This window comes from Mustelus asterias, chromosome 22 (genome assembly GCF_964213995.1).
Source record: "Mustelus asterias chromosome 22, sMusAst1.hap1.1, whole genome shotgun sequence".
NCBI classification, from domain to species: Eukaryota; Metazoa; Chordata; class Chondrichthyes; order Carcharhiniformes; family Triakidae; genus Mustelus; species Mustelus asterias.
The window spans coordinates 69,257,849-69,281,459 of NC_135822.1; the positions used below are offsets into that span (position 1 = coordinate 69,257,849).

At 44.7% G+C, this 23,611-nt stretch overlaps 1 protein-coding gene across 9 annotated transcripts in view; it reads left to right on the plus strand.

The window, feature by feature from the left end:
• LOC144510163 (pituitary homeobox 3-like) overlaps positions 1 to 23,611 on the plus strand; it is a 46,653-nt gene that overhangs the window by 8,145 nt on the left and 14,897 nt on the right. For 2 of the 9 annotated variants that reach the window (XM_078239582.1, XM_078239589.1), the window contains exon 1: positions 23,093 to 23,238. The exons of 2 other annotated variants lie outside the window; for them this stretch is intronic. The gene's annotated coding sequence lies outside the window, so the exon portion shown is untranslated. Of the gene's footprint in view, positions 1 to 22,848; positions 23,578 to 23,611 lie in introns of those variants that run through there. 5 more of the 9 variants (XM_078239584.1, XM_078239585.1, XM_078239581.1 and 2 more) reach the window with 5 other exon arrangements.

The following is a 23,611-nucleotide window of genomic DNA, read 5'->3' on the forward strand; positions in this document are numbered from 1 at the left end:
CAGCTTCATTTGCTCCCCAAAGTCTCCCAACATGAACTGTGGTCCATTGTCACTCACAACCTAGTCTGGGTATCCAAACCTAGCAAATATGTTATTGAGCTTGTCAACAGTTGCCTCACTGGTCGTTGATTTCATACAAATCACTTCCGGCCACTTTGACTGTGCTTCGGCAGCCACCAGCAACATCTGGCCTTCTACTGGCCCTGCAAAATTAATGTGGACCCGCTCACAAGGCCCGTTCGGCCATTCCCATGCATGCAATGGCGACACAAGTGGTGCCTTCTGAATCTTGGCACACAACAGGCATGAGTCTGCTTTCTCCTCAGTGCAGGCATCAACATTTGACCACCGCACATAACTGTGGGCCACCTCTTTCAACCGCACCACCCCTGGGTGCTCTTGGTGCAATTGTTCCAACACTTTCCTCCTCAAGGAATGATGACTTGCATGCCCCACAATAAACAACCATCTGGCACGGACAATTCCCACTGCCGGCTTTAATGCGGCCTCAGTTCCGAATACTTCAGTCAGCTTGTCGTGCCCTTGTGGACCAAATCGACTACTTGACTCAGTATGGAATCCTTTCTTGTAGCTTGTTTCACCTTAGCGGCTGTAATCGGTACCTTCTCATCTTGTGAAATTTACATGATCTGGATAACCTTGTCTGGGACTTCTTTATGACAAGGCAATGGCAGTCTGGATAATGCATCCGTATTTGTATGTTATCTGACTAGCGATAGCAAATTTTATATAAGTGGCCCAACAAAATCACCACTCACCTCTGCAACTGAGCTGCGGCCTTAGAAATTCCCAAATGCTGTCCCAAAATCTTGGTCAGCGGTCTGTGATCTGTCAGCAAGACAAACTTGCTGCCATACTGAGAGTGGTGAAACTTGGTAACTCCGAAAATGATGTCAGTGCCTCCTTCTCTGTTTGCGCCTAGTTCTCTTGCGCTTTAGAGAGTGACCTCGCCCCGAATGCAATAGGCCTCTCTTCTCCATTCAGCATCACATGTGATCTTACAGCTCCTATGCCAAATGGCGACGCGTCACTGGCCAGCTGCAGAGGTAACTTAGGGTTAAAATGGACTAGGACCCAAAACCCTTCAATGCCTTCTTCACTACTTGGTAAGCCTTTTCACACTCCGGCACCCAGTGCCACACCTGCCCCTTCATCTGATGCAAAGGTTTGAAAGCTGTCATTAAGTCAGGCACAAATTTTCCATAATAGTTTATGAGTCCCAAGAAAGACCACAACTGGGACATATTTTCCAGTCGTGGCACCTTCATTATGGCTCCTAGCTTCTTCGTTGCTTTATGCAACCCTTCACCATTGATAACATGACCTAAATATTCGACAGAGTCCTCAAAACCTCACACTTCTTTTTCCTAATCTGCAGCCCATTTGCCTGCTGTCTATTCAACATCTCTTCTAAGTTTTGCATGTGTTCCTTGTCTGTGGAACCCATCACAAGGATGTTATCCAAGTAACATTGGGCATCTGAAAAACCACTCAAAATCTGGTCCATTGCTCTTTGAAATAGCCAGGGCCGACATAATCCCAAAAGGTAGTCACTTATAACGGAATAACCCTTTTTGGGTGATAATGGTCAATAATGGCTGGGAGTCCTCAGCCACCCCCACCTGCAAATAAGCTTGTGAGAGATCCATTTTGGTAAACTTCTGACTACCAACAAGGCCACTAAAATGGTCTTCAATAAGGGGCAATGCGTACTGATCCATACGTATTCAGTGTGACTTTAAAATCCCCGCATAGCTTCACTGAGCCATCGGTCTTCATGACTGGAACAACATACGTGGCCCATTTACTCATGGCCACTTGTTCCAATAGCCCTAAACCTACTCACCTCTCAAGTTCAGTGTCCATCGTGGGTCTACTCGCATACAGCACTGGACGTGACTTCATGTTCTTCAGGCATGCATCTTGCTTCAGCGGTAGGCTCACTTTCACTCCTTTCATCTCAACAAGAGGTTCCATTAAACACCTTCTGACATTTTTCCAGAATATCATTCAGACTCAAACCTGACTCCATTAGTCGATTCACCACTTCCCAGTTCAATTTTAATTATTTCAGCCAAGATCGTCCAAACAACATCGAATAATCACTCTTCATGACATATAAAGGTAGCTCCACACACTGGTCCCTCAGAACAAGCCCTCCAAGCCTGCACCGACCATGCTGCCCGACTGAACTAAAACCCCTACTCTTCCAGGGACCGTATCCCTCTATTCCCATCCTATTCATGTAGTTGTCAAGATGCCCCTTAAAAGTCAGTATCAATCTGCTTCTGCTACCTCCCCCAGCAATGAGGCACCCACCATCCTCTGTGTAAAAGACCTGCCTCCGACATCTCCTTTAAACCCTGCCCCTCACATGTTAAACCTCTGCCCCCTAGCAATTGACTATTCCACCCTGGGAAAAAGCTTCTGACTATCCACTCTGTCCATGCCCCTCATAATCTTGTAGACTTCTATCAGGTCACCCCTCAACCTCCATCGTTCCAGTGAGAACAAACCAAGTTTCTCCAACCTCTCCTCAATACTAATGCCTTCCATACCAGCTTTACCTTGGCCGAGACATAGCCTTCAGAGAGGAACCAACTGTTCTGTATATGTTGTTGAATGATGTTCACAGGCTTCAGGGGAAGATGGTTCAACTTTGCCTTATATATTAACTCTGGGATTAAGGAAACTGTTGCCCCCCATGTCCACCGCAATCTTCACGAATTTCCCTCCAACTTTATGCATCACCCAGAACCTGTACGTGTGATGCCCAATGCCTACCTACCTGCTTCTGTGGGTGCTGGCAATGATACCCTGGTTCCTTGTTGATTCTCCCCTCTGTGTATTAGGACTGTCTCCATCTCCCAAATTCTGTGACTCTCAAAATTAGCATCTGTGTTACGCCACTGAGCCCTCAGTCATCTAGCTAAGCTGTTTCCTGATGAAATGGCTATTTACACCTGATTCTGTCTGGCTGCCTCAAAATCTCATGACTAGGAAAGATCACAACTCATCACCTTTGAATGTTGGCTATGGCTGTCGTTAGTCAGGATTTTACCTATTGTTCAGCAGGTCATACACTATGATTTCTTGTTAAATTCGTGTTCCAGCTGTTTCTACACAGATCCATGACAAAATATTCTGGCAGAGATTACCGTGACTGTTTGTCCAAGGACAGTGAGGTTAATTGTAGAACCCATGCCACTGCATTTGTAAGATCAACTAACTCTATATAGGGTGAGGAAGCAGATTGGTAACTTCCCCGCGGTGACGTACTTTCATACTGTGTATTCTGAACAGTACAATCCAGTCACTTTTATCGATGAGTAACACAGCATGTGACGGAACCAAGTCAGTGTGGCAAATTTAGGAAAGAATGCCAGAAGATCTATCAGATCCCTTCCTTTGATACTCTTACTTACTTCAATTTCTTAATTTGGTGTCTCATGCTTGATGAATCATTTCTGTTTGAGAATCGGCAGTCAACACCTGGAGTGATTTATCCTATTTTCCACTGCTTGCACCTGACAAATATTTAAATCCCTCCAACATATGCTGTTGCTGTCTTCAAGGCTTAGGTTGCTATCCTCCTCGGTGGCAGAAGACCCAACACAAAGGCTTGAAGTAAATCTCACAAATATTTAGTTGAGGGGCTTTTTCAGTAGTACTGCCACACAGCACACAACCTCCTGATTTCAATCATCTCACAGACATCAAGTGGATGCCAGGAGTCGTCCCATAAGAATTACAACACAGAAATAAACTGCTGACCGTAACCATTCCATGCTGGTCTTTATCCTTCATGTCAGCTGTAGTCCTAATCCCATTTGCCTACTTTCTTTTCATACGCCTTTCTTTCAACCAACTACCTGACCTATTTTTCAACATTGATATGGTATTTGCTTTTCTCAGAAATTCCACTATTGTACTGCATAGCCTCACAACACTGTGTGAATTTAAAAAAAACTCCTGATCTGTCCTATCGCCTTAATGTTTAATCTTGTTTAATCAATGTCCTCACATTCTGGATCCCACAACCATGAGATTTTCCAGCCACGCATGCCCCAAGGCCAGAAATTCCCGCCCAAGTTCAATGGACCTTTGCATGGTCTGCCACCCCACCCCCCCCACTCTCCCCCCCGCTACGCTTCCCATGGCGGGCAGGACGAAAAAATTCCGGCCTTGAATCCATTTAACCCCTTCTTCATTTAAGCACCTCTTTCAAATCAGCAAATAATCTCTTCTGCTCTGAGGGAAAAAATGTGTTCCTCTAGAGCCTTTTGTCACCTCAAGATGTCCCGCAGCACTTGGAGCACAGTCACTGTTGTAGTGTGGAAATCAGGGCAGCCAATTTAAGAATGCCTAGCTCCCAAAAATGTGATAATAATCAAACAGCTTGGTTTTAGTGGACTAAGGGACAAATGCTGCCTGGGAAACTGGGAAGAACACTCTTGCTCTTCTTGAATATAGTTCCAAGGATCTTTTGCATCCACCTGAGGTCTTGGTTCAACAGCTCATCCGAAACAACTACAGTATTGCAATGGCGTTCCTTTTTTTCTGTTGTGGTTCCTCATACCTGTCAGTATCCAAGTGCGTGCTATTGTTTCAACATTATTCCAATGTGGAGTTCAATGGAAAATTTTAATCGGGGCACTTTAACTTGTTGCTAAGAAGTTGCCTGCGTTCTTTGTTTTTGCCAAGAACAAACAACTTGTCATTCTAGTTTGTTAAACATCTCACAACCATAAGTTAGTAATTGCAGGTCCAGAAATGGAGCAGCAAAGTCTTCCAAGCAAAGTAAGTGAATGTGCAGGAAAACACGAAGGCAGCCAGTGCTGCAATTATGCAGCCCCCTCACCCCGCCCTCATGGAGGCATCATATTCTCTGAAAAATCTAACAATTGGATATCAATAGAGTTTAAATGTGGAACAGCACAACCAGTTTTAAATCAGGAGTTTTAACATCCAGCATTATGAATGCCCCAAAATCTTGCCAAAGGTGAATAAAAACTGTTGCATGAACAATGATTCTGTGGCAGAACTTTGAGAGTTTTGACAAGGACATAATTCTTCTGAGGGATTACTGCATCCATAAAACTGAGCTTCTGATTTACAATTTGTGGTGTCAGCTTAATCCTTCCAAGTTTTGCTGCACCGTAATAAGTCTGCGTCTCAGACTTTGGAGGTCCAGGATACATGGAACAGTACAGAAATGAGACTGTGTTATGCTGTGCGAAATACTCCACCCTGTGTGTTCATATGGATAACGCACTCCATACCTTATTTGTAACCCTCCTTCCAGAATGCTATTTCATGCATGACACACCACATGACCTTCCATGCAGCCCACCACCTTGTATGTCATCTCTATGAATAACATATATCAGAAGGTGTGCAATTTAGCGTTAAACATGGACCAGCTTTTGTGTTGTCCCACAACTAATATATTCCAGTCCATATGCTGTCTGTCTGTCATATTCTCCAGCCTGCATCTTACCTTGCTATAGTGAGCAAATTGGGGTTTTATCCCTCAGATCTTTAAAGCCAGGTCAGAAACTAATAATGATCGTTCAGTCATTAAAAACTGAACAGCGACTATCAGAAACATTATTGTTGAAGGCAAAGAAAAGTGCTTTGAAATACAATACTGTGGTCCTGGGTTATTGGATATCCATCCACTGATGTCAGTACTTGGAGTGATATGGGAGAAGAAACTGCTCAAAGGTTGATGGGTGCAACAATGGGTTAGTCGTAGTTAACGCTGATTGCCAAGAAAATGGCATCACGTTTAAAATTACAAATCAAAACCAAATGAAAGAGCTGAGAAACATTCATAAAATGGGTGTGAAACTGTTTCTGTACCCTCACCTTCAAGTTAATAACTAACATTTGTTGACAGTGAGAGAATTTTGATTTGATTTATTATTGTCACTTGTATTAGTATACAGTGAAAAGTATTGTTTCTGGTGCACTATACAGACAAAGCATACTGTACATAGAGAAGGAAAGGAGTGCAGAATGTAATGTTGGAAGAGAGGATGTCCTAGATGTGTGGTGTCTTTAATTATGTTGGCTGCTTTCCGAGTCAGCTGGAAATGTGGACAGAGTCAATGGATGGGAGGCTGGTTTGAGTGATGGATTGGGCTACATTCACGACCTTTTGTAGTTCCTGGCAGTCTTGGGCAGAGCAGGAGCCATACCAAGCTGTGATACAACTTGCTGGGGCAAGTCTATTGGGTTCTGGATGGAGTGGGAATAATAGGCTTAATGACTTCTCTCACTCCAAACCTTCTTCAAAGAGGATTGAAAGTGAAGCTCGCTAATTCTAACATCAAATGCTAATCCCAGACATACAAGACGTCCTTCTCGAGGTGATCATAGAATCCCTACAGTGCAGAAGAGGCCATTTGGTCTATCACATCTGCAGTAACTCTCCGACAGAGCATCCTACTCAGTCCTAACCTCCGCCCTGTCCCCATGACCCCATGCATTTACCATGGCTAATCTATTTAACCTGCACATCTTGTGGCATTAAGGGACATGGCTAATCCACCTGGCCTGCATATCTTTGGACGTGATCATGTACCATTCAAATAAGTTTGATTGAGACAACTTAAAACTACAATTCGCATCAATCTCAAGCGAAAACTAGTTGTCATCAACCTACAGGAGCATCAAGAATCACATTATCTTACAGCGTAAGAGAAGGCCATTCAAATCAGCATACCTATCACTGCCTCTTTTAAAGAACGATCCAATTTAGTCCCACAACACAGCATTTTCCCATAAACCTGCAGATCAGCTGTTTTCTGGACATGTACTAGGTTCTAGTACATGTCCAACTGCCTTTCAAAATGTCCGGAACGGTAGTTCCCAACCTTTTCCTTTATGTGGACCACGAGATTATCATAAGAAGCTTTTGCGAACGGCTTTAAACATTTTTTTACATAGCCTTCGGTTGACGCAAGTCAAACATATGTACTTCAACAGGTAATAAAAAAACAGCTATTTCTAATAGTTTATGATGCATATCCAACAATGCATTGTACTCATCACAGCATATTTACCTGTAATGGACTTACCAGTAGATAAGTAGGGAAGGCGATGGCCTAGTGGTGTTATCGCTAGACTATTAATCCAGAAACTCAACTAATGTTCTGGGGACTCGGGTTTGAATCCCACACGGCAGATGGTAGAATTTAAATTTAATTTTTAAAAATCTGGAATTAAGAATCTATTGATGACCATGAAACTATTGTCAATTGTTGGAAAAACCCATCTGGTTCACTAATGTCCTTTAGGGAAGGAAATCTGCCGTCCTTACCCGGTCTGGCCTACATGTGACTCCAGAGCCACAGCAATGTGGTTGACTCTTAACTGTCCTCCAAGGGCAACTAGGGATGGGCAATAAATGCTGGCCCAGCCAGCGATGCCCATGTCCTATGAATGAATAAAAAACAGATACAGATAACAGTTACCTGATTTTGCAAACGTCAAATGCTGAATGTCAGGCTCCAGGGATGACAGTCTCAATCAGAGATCTGATTCAATATTAAGTTTATTCTGATATTTGGTCTTCAAAGCAACAAGCCTCGAAAATCCTGTTTCGCAAAGATAGGTTGAAGGAAAAGGCATCAGACACTTTACTGCCTTGTCGGACAGTTCTGGGTATTCCAAAGCAACTTTAAGCCAAATGTCAATCAGGTAGTTCTGAGAAAAATCCAGCTTTAAAGTACTGTCACTGGATGACTCCACAAGGCTGTCTTGCTCTCTCAATGTCAGGCTTGTGAGGATGTCATCATCAAGGCTCGCAAACGGATTTCGAATCCCTGTTGAACTTTGTAGTACTCGCGTAGCTGTGTTTTCAAACTTTGCAGGTGCTCTCTGATGTTTCACACTGTTTGGAAGACGTATTTCTGCTGTGGCCAAAAAATCAGACAGATTCACAAACGTGTCAAAATTCGACTTATCAAGTTGCTTGGCCCACATCTCTTATTTTCTTCTGTTTTGTCCTGCACACAAAAAGCTGTCATTGATTCTGCAATAAAATCATTGCTTAAAGTTAACTGCAGATTGGGATTCGCTGTTTGCCCGGGTATGATAATTTTGCATGAATTGATACTGAACTCTGTTGGGTCCTTTCATCACCATCTGCAAACTCTGAGTAATGAGGAGTCAGTTGACTAGATTTAGCTTCAGTTGGAGGTGGGAGTTGTTGATCAGAGTTCTTGGCAATTGTGGCTGCTGTGGCCAGTTCTGGACTTGCTTTCAGTTCATTCTCTTCTGACCTTTCAAACATATATTCCCATTCGATCTGCACCGCAAAAGAGTTGAGCAAAGGGACCATGTTGGATGGTCCGTCATGAGCTTCATCTGTGTATTTACTTGAGGTGACTTCTTCCAGCTGAAAGTTGGAAAACAATCTGTCATTTAACCCAACATTTCTGTTCCCCTCCGAGATCTCCTTTAACTTAGGCACTTTGTGCCTATATGCAATCTCCACATTTTGATCAGACAAGTGATCAACAGTGCTGAGGAAGTCGAGCTGTGTTGACTCATTGCTCACCTGTATGTACTCGTTGGAGGTAACAGGCTGGAAGTCTATCTGTCCCTGGGACTTGGTGGCCACTGATGCATCACCATCCATTCTTGTTTCTTTATTATCAAGCTCTCGCTTCTATTCTCCAACCATATTGCCAATTCCAGGACCATTTCTTTGGTCAGGTCAAATTTATTTGTTGTTACATCCTCTGCGCCGGGCAAGATCCCACCAGCAGAATAACTCGAATCACATAACTGGTTGTCTGGCACTGCAGTGAAACTCCGCACATCTCCCATTCACTTATCATTCATCCCTTTTGAATCAGATAGTGTGGTTTCAATTTCCTCGTGTCCTTTAAACTCCAAGAGACAGTGACACTAAAACCTGGCTCAGTGCTGCAGCCAGAGTAACCACCTCCTTCTGTGAAAACACAGGAGCAAGGCTTTGTAGTTCCTCCTGCAGAACCAGCTGAGGTGCATGAATAAGCAAAGTCATGAGGTCTGGGCACGATGGCACGGCAGCACTTCTCTCATTCTGGTATCTTTCATAATATTTCTTAAGTCTGCAGTAGAAGGTCTTTCTATCTGTCCTACTTAACTTCTTCAGCGACTGAATCTTTGAGAATCTCTCCTTTTCACACAGCACCAAGTACGCTGAATACTTTTGCAACATTACTTTTCACCTACTTTCACTCTACTTTCTCAGAAGACTAAGGAAATTTGGCATGTCAGTTACGACTCTCAGCAACTTTTACAGATGCACCATAGAAAGCATTCTTTCAAAGATTGGGAACCATTAGTCTAGAGGAATAAGCGTCCACCACCCTTTCAGGTACTCTTCGAATTTTTACATCCTCAACGTCTTGTAATTTCCCTTACAATTCTTCTGTCAATTTTTTTTTGTCTGTGACTTTTGGTTACCAACCCGCTTGCCAGAGGAACCATTTTCCCCTCTTAACCTTTCCTGCTCTAAGCAGAGCAATCACAGCTTCACTCATTGCTCCACAGAACTGAAGACCCTCATTCCTGGTAAACCTCTGTACTCTCTCCAGGCTTTGACATCCTTCCTAGGTCAGGCTTGAACTTTGTGCCGGGAGCAGGATGGTACTCGCGTAGCTGCGTTTTCCAACTTTACAGGTACCCTCTGATGTTTCACACCGTTTGGAAGATGGCCAAAAAAATCAGACAGATTTACAAACGTGTCAAGATTCGACTTATCAAGTTGTCTGGCCCAGATCTCTATTTTCTTGATCATCGCTTCTGTTTTGTCCTGCGTATGAAAAGCTGTCACTGATTGTACATGCTACTTCAGCTGAGGACTTGTCAGTGATTTTTGCATTTTTAACATGATAGACTTGTTTCTGTATTCAATTACAAATCTGACCTATGACTCGGAGAGGAAATTTGAACACTGCGCTGTTCAGCTTGGGTATTCATGTTTTCTATTCTCAATCTGGTAAACTGTGATCCAGTGGACAGCACTCATATATCTTGCTAATTGTCTGTTAATTAGGTGTTTAATTGTTTTCAAGTGGTGGCATTAACGAGAGACTTAGCTGTGCTCATATCGGAACAGGCTAAGGATATAGTTGTTGGATCTTGAGGTGCATTTAATGTAATGTGTGACTTTGTGAATAAAAGCTAGGAAGTGTACAAAGAGTAGGCTGCTTCACGACCTGACAATCAGGGATAGAACATTTCTGAGTCAGAGGGTTGAAGGTTCTCACCCCCACTGTGGGGACCTGAGCACAAAGATCAAGGCTGGCACAGTTGGTAGTGGGGTAATGGCGTTGGACTGGGTTACCCCAGTCCAACGCCGGCATCTCCACATCATGACAGTTGGTAGTGCCATCTTTCTGATAAATGGTTCAATTGAAGCCCTGTCTGCTCTCTCTGGTGGGCATCAGATATCTTTTGGCCACCATCGTGTGGAGGGGTCAGCGAGTTATAGAGTCATAGAGGTTTACAGCATGGAAACAGGCCCTTCGGTCCAACTTGTCCATGCCGCCCTTTTTTTTTAAAAACCCCTAAGCTAATCCCAATTGCCCGCATTTGGCCCATGTCCCTCTATACCCATCGTACCCATGTAACTATCTAAATGTTTTTTAAAAGATAAAATTGTACCCGCCTCTACTACTACCTCTGGCAGCTTGTTCCAGACACTCACCACCCTCTGTGTGAAAAAATTGCCCCTCTGGACACTTTTGTATCCCTCCCCTCTCACCTTAAACCTATGCCCTCTAGTTTTAGACTCCCCTACCTTTGGGAAAAGATATTGACTATCTACCTTGTCTATGCCCCTCATTATTTTATAGAGCTCTCTAAGATCACCCCTCAGCCTCCTATGCTCCAGAGAAAAAAGTCCCAGTCTATTCAGCCTCTCCTTATAATTCAATCCATCAAGTCCCAGTAGCATCCTAGTAAATCTTTTCTGCACTCTTTCTAGTTTAATAATATCCTTTCTATAATAGGGTGACCAGAATTGCACACAGTATTCCAAGTGTGGCCTTACCAATGTCTTGTACAACTTCAACAAGACGTCCCAACTCCTGTATTCAATGTTCTGACCGATGAAACCAAGCATGCTGAATGCCTTCTTCACCACCCTGTCAGGTGTCTTTGCCATTATTTATCCCTCAGTCAATATCACGAAAATAGATTTTATGGTCAGTATCACATTGGTGTCTATGGGAGTTTGCTGTTGTTGTATACTAATGTGGTCAACTCACTTTAAAAGCAAAGATAAAAGACTACGGCCCAGAGGGTTACTTAACCAGTTAGTGGAGCTTTATTGAATAGGCTCTGATGAAGGGTCATCCAAACTTGAAATGTTGGCTCTATTCTCGCTCCACAGATGCTGTCAGACCTGCTGAGATTTTCCAGCATTTCCTGTTTTTGCTTCAGATTCCAGCATCCGCAATAATTTGCTTTTATTTTACTAGATCGGTGTTGTTTGCTTGTAGTCCAAGGTTGAAGAGAGGGAACATCTCTCAAAAGCCTCTGATGATGCCACCACGTAATCATATGAGACACTACACAGGGATGCATTGGTTTACAATACATAGCTATGCACAAATTGCCTGCCATATTTTGGTTTGCAACATTGCAACAGTGACTGCACTTCATAAGTTCTTCATTGGCTGTGAAGTACTTTGGAATGTCCCATGGTTGCAAAAGGCACTACAAAAATAATTTCTTTCTTACTGTCTTGATTTGTTGAAAACCAAAGCAATTTAATGCAAAAACAGAAAATGCTGGAAAATCTCAGCAGGTCTGACAGCATCTGTGGGGAGAAAATAGGGCCAATGTTTTGAGTTTGGAAGACCCTTCGTCAGAGCTCATCTAGACTCGAAACATTTGCTCCATTCTCTCCCCATAGATGCTGTCAGACCTGCTGAGATTTTCCAGCATTTTCTGTTTTTGTTTCAGATTCCAGCATCCTCAGTATTTTGCTTTTATCAAAGCAATTTAATGCCTTTGGGAAAGCATTTTTTCTAAGTGGGCTATTTGGGCATCCATGTACATGACAATCAAAAATAGGTTTTCACTGTCCTGAACTGGGGTAGTTAAAACCTTCGAAGAGCAAGTTGACTTGTTAACCCTATATTCATAATCACAATCTTTCATTTCTTTCATACATCCTATTCAAACGTGATCCACCAATTCCTAAGTAATAAATCACATTGTCATATGGATTATTCATGCAAAGAAAGTAACTTCATCTTCACAGGCATTTTAAATGAGTTTGGCTGAAATAATAATGACTATGAATCCAGTTAATATGTCAATAAAAAGGAGATCAACATATTATGATAATGCAAAATATGATACAAAAAAAATGTCTGGTGTAATATTAGTTGTGATGGATAACATTGGGTTCCCTTCCAAGAAAATAATTGTATGTTGCCCAACAACAAGATTTAACCAATTGTGCCTACCTCTTTGGTGGCACTAATGAATTAATCCCACTTCCCTTTTCATAGAATCATAGAATCAGAGAAACCCTGCAGCGCAGGAGACCATTTGGCGAATCGAGTCTGCACCAACAACAATCCCACCCAGGCCCTATCCCCGTCACCCCACATATTTACCCCGCTAATCCCTCTAACCTACACATCCTGGGGCACTATGGGGCAATTTAGCATGGCCAATCAATCTAACCTGCACATCTTTGGAATATAGGAGGAAACCGGAGCACCTGGAGGAAACCCACGCAGACACGGGGAAAATGTGCAAACTCCACACAGACAGTGACCCAAGCGGGGAATCGAACCCAGGTCCCTGGAACTGTGAGGCAGCAGTGCTGACCACTGTGCCACCATGCCACCCCTTTTCCCACAGTACTTTCATTATTTTTCCTTCAAGTATTTGTGACGCTACTGTATCTTTAAGACAGGTATTTTTAATCATGTTCTCTGCAGTTATAGGAAGCTGTCTGCTTAGAAGTCCAAGAGTTCATTTCCTTTCAGTTTGGTTCAGGGTCAGAGTTTTCAAGCTGTAGCAGGTTGTTTCTCTCTCTCCCTGGTACTGTAAATTCTGCTGGAAGCAGGTCTTCCTCCCTTCCTGAAGGGAAAATTCTGCTCTTGGTGGTTTGCTGGCTCAATGTTAGAGATCGGCAATGGCATTATTTCTCCCTCGAGGTCTGCTGAAAGTTACAAGGCTGAGAAGTCAGAGTTTCAATTCTCCAACCAAAGGACTAAGTTCCAGCATCACGCGAGCATTCTTATTTTCTGCGCTAAACCTGTGGCAAGTGTATGTTTAAAAGGAAGTTTGCTGTATTGGAACAGTATTTAGTTGTTAAGATTTATACAATATCTTTTTTTTTGTAATTGGTAGAAGTTATTGCTAATTTTCTCTCAATATGTTAACTGAATTCTTAAATAAACTTCGTTTGATAAAAGCTCCCTTGTGGGTCATTTGAATTATACCTGAACCGAAGCATCTCATGCTTACCTGAGCCAAATTCAAAGTGCAAAACTTATGATCCAGCCAGACTTCATAAAATACCTTGGAGTTTCTGACCTGGATTATAACATTATTCTCAATTTCCCTTTTGAATGTTACCCTTCATCCTTTCAAGCAGCAAATTCCAGATCACAACAAATTGTTGCTTCGGAGATGTTTCCTCATGCTGCCTCTGGCTCTTTTGCCAATCACCTTAAATTGGTGTCCTCTCCTACCGATTTCTCACTATTGCTCCATCAAACTATTTGTGCTTGAGAATCTCCTATTAACCTTCTCTGCTCTCAAACAACTCCAGCTTCTCCATTCTCTCCATATAACCGAAATTCCTCATCCTTGATATCAATCTGGGACATGCCCTCTGCACTCTGTCTAGGATCCTTCTGGAAGCACAATGGCTTAGTACTGAGTGTAGTGCTACAGCGGAGACCAGCATTTTATTAGTGTTTAGCATAACATCCTTGATTTTGTGCTCTAAGAATCTCATATGATTTTTTTGGCAGCATGCTCAACTTGTCGTATCAGCTTCAAATGTTGGTATACATAAACCCTCAGGTCTCTCTTACTGATTTAACCTCTCTTGATTTGCCTTATCTTTCCTCCTGTTGTCCCCAATGACAAGTGCCTTGCATTTTTTCCTGCTGTTATCAGACTTTGAGGTAGCAATGCACAAGTAGGCTTGCATTAACACTGCAATGAAGTTGCTGTGAAAATCCCCTAGTCACCACACTCCAGCGCCAGTTCAGGTACACAGAATTCCCACTCACCTGAAGAAGGGGCTTGGAGCTCCGAAAGCTTGTGTGGCTTTTGCTACCAAATAAACCTGTTGGACTTTAACCTGGTGTTGTTAAACTTCTTACTGCAGGTACACTGCCAGAATTTAGCTTGGCCAACCTAACCAACATGTCTTTTGTCTGTGAGAGGGAACCGGAGCACCCGGACGGAAACCCACACAGACACAGAAAGAACGTGCAGACAGTCACCCAAGCCGAGAATCGAACCCGGGTCCCTGGCGCTGTGAGGCAGCAGTGCTAACCACTGCCACTGTGCCGTGGGCTGATTTAGGGACATTCACAGTCATGATGTAATCCAATGTGTGCCCAGAATATTCCACTATATGTATCGTCATCCTACATGTGATTCTGAAAGTTTGGATTATGACAGCATTTTCATTAGAAATAGCAAACATGGGGAATATTCACCCCATTTCTGACGTCGTGTATTGTGACCCAAGGCGCTATTGATATCCTGTCATCTTGGCACTGTGTGTGGAGATTCAAATTCAAGTCATCAACCTGTTTCTTCTTGCTACCTGTAACTTCAACAGTGCGTGAGCATACACCCCATACACCAACATCCACCCACCACCATCCCCAGGTCTCTCTTGCTGTAACCTTACCTCTTGATTTGCCTCATCACCCCTCCTATTGTTCTCAATCAACCATTCTCAATAGAAATAGCAAACACAAGGAAACGTCAAGCTGCCTAATGTGACCGGAGGAACTTTCATGATATTCCATCATCATGGCTGTTTAGGCAAAGTTTTAAACAAATAATAAAGCCAAGTAGTGGGCACAAAGAACAAGTTGGTAATTTACTCTGCAAGATTATTTGTACTCTACAAAACTACTGATTACAATGTGCGCTGACAATAAGGAATAGAAATAATAGCACAGGGTGGGTACTGAAAGTGTAAGCAGACTTTAGAAAGTGAGAATATGAGCAGAGTTTAAATCAAGAAGGCAGAGAGAGAGAGCAGCGAGCAGGAATGTTTATTATTCCTGTCGCATTCCATTCTGGAATGTGAACAAGGATCAATGGAATGAAAATGCCCAAAGCGATTAAAACCCAAGTGCATTGTTCTTCAAGTGGGGTTGGAGGGAAGGGACACAATTGGACCAATGCATGCAGAATAATTCAACCCAAATCTTAATCTCACACACTATGTCCTTATCGCCATCTCTAGTTTGACTTGAAATTCCTGCGTCATATTTATATTTGGACTATTGCTACAAGAATGTCTGTGTGGGTTTCCTCCGGGTGCTCCGGTTTCCTCCCACACTCCAAAGATGTGCGGGATAGGTTGATTGGCCATGCTAAATTGACCCTGAGTGTCCTGGGATATGTAGGTTAGAGGGATTAGTGGGATAAATGTGACGGGGATAGGGCCTGGATGGGATTGTCGTAGGTGCAGACTCGATGGGCTGAATGGCCTCCTTCTGCACTGTAGGGATTCTATGAATTCTATGAAAAAGAAGAGAACAAGCCTGTTCAATTAATTGTGGCTGATCTGTATCTATTATCCACCTTGATACCCTTAATCCCAATACCCAACATACATGCGTCAAACTCAATTTCCATTCAGCCAGTCGGAACAACTTTTTGTGGGAGAGAGTTTCAGCTCTCTGTCCATTAAAATACTTCTTGACAACTTCCTGGATGGTCCAGGTCCAATTTTAAGGTTATTCCCCTTTTTTTCTGGATTTGCCTGTCTGAGGAAATAGTTTTTTTTATCAAACCTATCAACAAATTTAATGTTTGGTCATATAAAATATTCTGTAATCAAGGCAATATAGTCCTGAGGTAATGTTAATTTAACTTCATAAGCCACAGTATAATTTTATTGAATCTGCATTGCAAAGGCACACCGATCCTTCCTAAAGTTCATTGCAGGAACCAAAAACAATAAAACTATCGATGTCAGCTCCTCATTCTGTAATTATAGTTCCACCAGTGTTGGAACAAATTTCACTGTGACAGAGCTGTAAATATTAATGTTTATGATGGAAACTTGCTGAGAAGTTATTTTGGAAAAAGCGGCACGGTAGCACAGTGGTTAGCACTGCTGCTTCACAGCTCCAGGGTCCTGGGTTCGATTCCCGGCTCGGGTCACTGTCTGTGTGGAGTTTGCACATTCTCCTCGTGTCTGCGTGGGTTTCCTCCGGGTGCTCCGGTTTCCTCCCACAGTCCAAAGATGTGCGGGTTAGGTTGATTGGCCAGGTTAAAAATTGCCCCTTAGAGTCCTGAGATGCGTAGGTTAGAGGGATTAGCAGGTAAATATGTGGGGGTAGGGCCTGGGTGGGATTGTGGTCGGTGCAGACTCGATGGGCCGAATGGCCTCCTTCTGCACTGTAGGGTTTCTATGATTCTATGATTCTAAAGTTAGTAGGATGTGTAGGGCGCTTAAATGTGAAAGTTGGCGAAATCCTTTACAATTCGTCATCAGAAGGAACATTACCATTGATGTTACTGATTTTCCTCATTATCTCACAGCCACAGTAGCAAGGGTTTTGGAAATACTGGGAAAACACCTTAAAGTTCTGGCCTGGAATCTTACCCTCCGCTGGGTACCACCTTTGGTACAAATCAGAAAACTCCCACTCCACAGACTTGAGGACAAAAATCTAGGCTGACACTCCTAATGCAGCACTGAGAGAGTGCCGCATTGTTGGAGGTGCCATCTTTCAAGTCTTCTCTCTCAGGTGGTTGCAGAACATTCCCTGGGACGACTTCAAAGACGAGCAAAGAAACTCTCTCCAGTGTCCGGGGCAATGTTTCTGCGTCAACTAAGATCACAAAAGCAGCTTCATGTGTCATTATCACCTTGCTGTTTTTTGGGAGCTTGCTGCGCATAAATTGGTTGCTGTTTTCTTCCAGTGACTGCACTTCGGAAGTCCCTCAGTGGCTGCAAAGCACATTTGGAGATCCCGAGGCGGTGCAAGGCTGCTATTTCTTCTTTCAGAGTGAAACAATGTCCGGCAAAGGGTCTCATAACCCCAGTGTTTGGGAGGGTTGCAGCACCTTCACAGTGCTGTTGCCACTTCGGCATTGAGGGATGCCCATGCCCAACACGGCACCCCTGGACATTGTGAGCATGGTTCGAAACTTCTGGGGCTCCTCACTCACTGTTGAGGCAGTCCTCCACCCCCGAATAACATTCATGCAAGGGCCAGTCGCCCATTGTCCGGGACGTATCTCTCTGGAGTTCCAATCTATACTCTGCGTGCTGTGTATTCCCGTGAAAAAAATGTTCATTGTACCGGTACGCTTCTTGATGATGGAGTGGTGGAGGTAATAATATTAGGAGGTGGGACCTCCACCAGATTGGTCAATCTGCCACGGAAAACTCGTCCCCCACAAACAGCTGTTTCCATGCTCACTCACTCTGTTCCCAGCCTCCAGGTTCTACACCGCGAGGCATATTTTCCCTCTGGTCTTTCTTTCTTATATTCCTTTTGTGGAGGGGGGGGGGGGGTTCAAAAAAAAGTCTTGGCGCAGAACTGGAAAGCAGGTGAACATCCATTCCCCAGCCTCCATGAAGAATTGCATCTGGGCTGTCAAAACGCCTGTTGCTTTGGCGCTTCCAACTGTGCCTGCTTGATTTAGGAACTTTCAGTCAATTTCCAGCACTTCATTTCTAATTCTATCCCACCCGCTTCACTTTCCTAAATGGCCGACTCGAAATGGTCGCTTGAATCCTGGTCCCAACCCCCGCTAAACATCCCCCACCTCCCCCCCCCCCCCCCCCCCCATTCTTCCTGGTGGGAATTTGAAAGCAAACGTCTTACAATTAACGAGGGAGAGAGATTTAAACAAAAAACATGCTGGAAGCATTAACAACAAAAATGTTTAATCTGATGCGAATTATTATATTCAACCGGGAACACCAGTGAGGATTGTGGAACAAGGGGAGAGGGTTAATCGATTGGCCATCTCTCGAGTGTTGGACCAGTTGGTGCTGAGTCGGCGTGCATTATGTGAACATGCCCGTGCCAGATTTAAGACGGGGGTTATTTCAGTGGCCTCTCTCTCTCTCTCTCTGTTACCAACTCTCAGCAAATATTTTCAGCCAAGGCCCCCGCTGTGCAGATTGGAAGTGGTTCTTGGAGGGCAGAAATTGAGTGCAGGCGGAAAGCAGTGTGAAATCAAACCATTTGGCGAAGGTCGGGAGGTTGCGCCTGACATTCAAGATAAATCCTGGCCCACTCGGATGGGTGGGTTAGAGGAGGGGGTGGGAGTGGGGGGGGGGGGGTTGGACACATCCCAGGATGTCAGGTGAAGGAGGGAGAAGAGAATACTGGGAGAAAGCCGTCAAATCCCAGGACTATAAAGGATCGCAGTGATTGAAGTTAAGGTGTTGTCCGTTCAAAGAGAGAGTCAACACCGTCACAGGGCGGCACGGTGGCACAGTGGTTAGCACTGCTGCCTCACAGCGCCAGGGGACCCGGGTTCGATTCTGGCCTCGGGTCACTGTCTGTGTGGCGTCTGCACCGTTCTCCCCGTGTGTGCGTGGGTTTTCTCCGGGGGCTCCGGTTTCCTCCCACAGTCCAAAGATGTGCAGGTTAATTGGCCACGATAAATTGGCCCTTAGTGTCAGGGAATTAACCGGATAAATATGTGGGAATAGGGCCTGGGTGGGATTGTGATGGGGCAGACTCAATGGGCCGAATGGCCTCCTTCTGCACTGTAGGGATTCTATTCTATGAAATATGGATGAAACTGGTTCTCCCGGCTAACAAGGTGCATGTGAAGGTATAACCAGGGGTGGGGGGATTTGTCTCAGAGCGCACCTTGGAACTAACTCATGAAAGAGATGGAATCTCAACACAAAGCCAACGGTACATTGCTGTGCAACTTTCCTCCCACCTTCTTCGACACTTGAGCCCCTTCCCGCTCTGTGGAATAAAATTAATATTTTGAGGGCCGTTTAGATTCCTCCCCTGGGCTGCCATGGCGGGTTTAAACGCCCTCCGATTGCTGTACTTCCTCGCACAGACACCCGTGGAATCGAAATGGGCAGCCTGCTCCCTCCACAAGAAGTGACGTTTTGTTGAATAAACGAGTGCAACTATCTGGACAGGAGCTGACCTGAGAGGTTTGAGGCATTAACCACTGGTATTGACGTTTCTTGTGGAAAGGTCTCCAACCGCCGTCTCTGTGAAGATTCTTTTCTGAAATAAAAAAATATTTCAGTGGTATTGAAGCTTTCTGTCACTTTCCTGCCACGACAGCACTGCTGAGGGTGCTGGGCAAGTTGTTGCACCCTTCAGAGTGTGGCCAGTTCTCCAGGCCCGGGCCTGTCCTGGAGTTTATTCAACAAAATGTCACTTCTTGTGGAGGGAGCAGGCTGCCCAGTTCAATTCCACGCGTGTTTGGACACTGTGCGAGGAAGCACAGCAATCAGAGGGTTATTAATCCCACCGTGGCAGCCCGGGGAGGAATCTAAACGGCCTTCAAAATATTAATTCGATTTCACAGAGTGGATAGGGGTGTGGGGCACGGGGTCAAGTGTCGAAGCAGGCGGGAGGCGATGGCCTAGTGGTATTATCACTCGAATATGAATCCAGAAACTCAGCTAATGTTCTGGGGGAGCCGGATTCAAATTCAGTCATGGTAGACGGTGGAACTTGAATTCAATTTTTTAAAATCTGGAATTAAGAATCTACTGGTGACCATGAAACCATTGTGGATTGTGGGGAAAACCGATCTGGTTCACTAATGTCCTTTAGGGAAGGAAATCTTCCGTCCTTACCAGGTCTGGCCTACATGTGACTCCAGAGCCACAGCAATGTGGTTGACTCTCAACTTCCGTCCAAGGGCAACTAGGGATGAGCAATAAATGCTGGCCCAGCCAGCGATGCCCATGTCCCTCAAGTGAATTTTAAAAATGTTAACCTGAGACTTCTGTTCTCTGGTTGCCTGCTGCAACAGGGGACACCAGTTCTTTTTGCTGCAAGATCATCTATCTGAAACATTCACACTGCTCCCCTTCTCACAGTTGCTGTTTGATCTGTTGAGTATGTTCAGCATTTTCTACTTCATGGGAATGTTTCTGTGGTGTAGGAAGTGATTTAACCAGAATGCCTATGCACAGGTCCTAATGTTGGGGTGATGGATTCCTTCTACATGTCATGTGCAACGAAATCTCAACCCCTTGGGCCTGAATTTGCCCCAGGGACGTGTTAATCCGAAATTCTACGTCTGCACCATTTCTGGGGATCTCCACGAAGGCTGCAATAAATGTTTTCAGACCTGCATTAAAAGCAAAAAAAGAGGGAGGGGAAATCATTGTGTTTACCAACTCGGCCACTGAGTCAAGGCGGGGTCGTTTTTTCGTGTCACCAGGTTTATGGTTGGGGAATTATCCCTGGAGGTGGGAGGAGGACGATGGGAGGGAGTTGAGACTGAAATTAACACAATATCTCCCAGCACGTGTCGGATCCGTCTGGGGAAAAGGGCGGATGCAGAGTCTGTGCCAAGGATTTCAACACTTGGTCACTGCGCCGAGGGACTGAAGGTAGTCCTTTCTCCCAACCCACCCAATTGTAAATTACTGCCTGCCTTGCTTTCGGGATGGTTCGTATGTGAAATGGATCTAACAAGCAATGTGGTCAAGAATTAGTTTGAAAAATTGAAGACGCAAGGGTTACTTTGGACATTTAAGGACCACTTAACTCTTGGACGGTATCCTCCCGCAGTGACACCATTTTATCTTATCTCCCCCATCCCCGCACTCCAGGCCTTCCCAGAGGAAGATTTAGCACAAGGACATGACCGGGATAGAGATCCCAAACTACGCCCACCCCTTGCCGTCTGTTCAGGATTTACATGTAGCTCAGATACAGTTGGTTAGCCCAAAGAATTCAGTTGGTACAATCCGAAGTGGAATGGACATTCTTCAAGACCAGTGGGTGCCCTTCACTCCGCCCTCTCCCGAACCTGGAGTAACCCAGGATCAGAACCCATCACTACTTATAGAGTTCGGCAAGGTTTTGCTAGGAGGGGTGGGGGGTGGGGACGGGTGTTGATGTGTGGAGTCTGGAATAATCACTAAGAACTGCCGAAGAGCGAACAGCGTGCGCCATCAGGAATTTCACATTAACTCTCGGATTCTTTCTCTTTTGTTAAGCTAAATTGGGGAGTCTTTTATTCCCGAGCCAAGGGAGTTGGATAAAACTGTAATCTGGTGGTCACAAATCTGCCTTCATTTAGTCAACAAGAGATTTCCAATCGGTAACACTACATTCTCAAATCAACGGGGATGTCAGCCGGTACTTCTGTGTCTTTCACGATTGTGTTCAGAGAATAAGAGAGAAGGTAGAGGAGGCAGATAGAGGAAGCCGGAGAGACGGGCAAACAGAATATGGTGGAGTCGGAATCATTAGATGGTTTCAAGAAGGAGACAGATATATGTCTGATTTTTGGAAAACAAAACGGGTAAAGGGGATGTGGGGAACAGGTAAGGAGGGAGAGACCAGGGAGAGATGAGCCATGATCTGACTGAGCAGGCTCGAAGGGCTGAATCTGCCTACTTCTGCCCCTAATTCCTATGTCACATTTGCAGTGTAATCCATACAGAGCCGCCAACTCAACCCCCCCCCCCCCCCCCCACACACACACACAGCCAAAGGTTGAAAGATCGAGCTTGAATCTCTAATTTCCCCCTCCTGTGTGGAGAAAGTACAAGGTCCCGATCATTGTGGAATATTAGTGTGCAAGGGACCGTTCGTAAAAAGGTTATGGTAGCTGTTGGACAGGAATCCCGAGGCGTTGACATGGGACAACTTCATCAGCCCCATTAATATTAATGCTACACGTCTCTTTGTGCAACCAATATGACTTGAAAATGAAAGGAAGCTGGTAATATATCCTCGACCCCCATATTAGGAAACACGGTGCCAGTTCAAAGTTATTTTTAAATGAGGGAGAAAGGCACTTGACAGATGCAATATATGCAAATCCAGGGCTGAAAGCGCAAATTATCATCTGCAAACACTGAACAGTAATTCCATCTGCCCTAGCACTAGCCTCTTGGCTCCAAGTCCCATAATGAGTTTTCTGAATTGCAAACTGACAGACATCTTAATCAAGTCAAATCCCCAAAATTAATTCGCGATGCGCAATGCAAATGTGTCTTTCAGTCCCCTCCCCGTTCAGGTCTCCACCTTTTTTCTGTTTGCTAACTAGTCCAATCATCTGGTAAATATACAGGGTCTTATATTGTAAAAATCCAACCTGCGCCAGGAGTCACCTCAGCGGCAAATGTGGCTTTAATAATTGATACACGCCTCGGGGATAAAAAAAAGAAGCATTTTTATTTCTTTTGAAATCACACTATATCTTAGAAAGTCTTTTGCATGTGTGTTAAAAAAAAGTTCAGATTATACAGGCCGGCTGTTGAGTTGTGGGATCGGGTTGATGCAGGTAAAATACATTCTCTATGTTGGCATTTACGTTGCGGCAAACGGGAATGAGTGTGAGCAACAGAATCTATTTTCAACGTGGTCATCTCATTTGCCTACAGTTTTCTCTATCCTTCCTTCTCTCCTGTGATTCCTTTTTGAGATGGGGGAGGGAAGGGGTTCTCTCTCTCTCTGAAGTGGGCACTGACCTAGCCCGTCAAGTGAAGGCTGCAAGTGTTAACACTGCCCTCATCCCCGGCTGGACAAAGCGTGGACAAAACAGGGACGGGTGGGGCGGGGGGACGGGTGGTGGTGTTGAAAAAGTTTGGCCTGACTCTTCTCTCCCATGTGCTGGATAAATCCGCCCCAAACCCAGCTGCGAGTCCTCGGGCTTGTCCATTCAGCTGGAGCTTCTTCGGGATCTCCCGCCTGTTCATTCAGTCCCCTCCACGTCGCTGAACTTGAGGGCCCCATCTTTGGGCTGGTAATTGCCCCTTCCACGGTGTGATCGGTGCTCACATGTGACGAGGTGGGGGTGAGGGGGGTGGGGGGTGCGGTTAGAGATTTCCCCACAAGTTTCCAGAGTAGAAGGTTGCTCCTCTCTCTCTCTGGTAACCTGGTTGCCGCCGTTTGATTTTCGGTGAAACTCCCTCCCTTTGAGCGTCGAACCAGCCGTGAGGTGTTAATATTTAGCGGCAGCAGGTAAATACACACCGAACGAAGATAGGGACAGGTGCCAACACCGGGGATCGGCTTTTGGCTGGAGGTACACGGTAGCTAGCCGTCTGCAGTGCCGCAGACATGTGTTTGCTATCAGATGTACACAGCAGATCAATCCTTGTTCCCTGCGATTGACAACAACTGTCAGGTAGCTAGCTACTGGTCTTGCGGGAAATGTGATC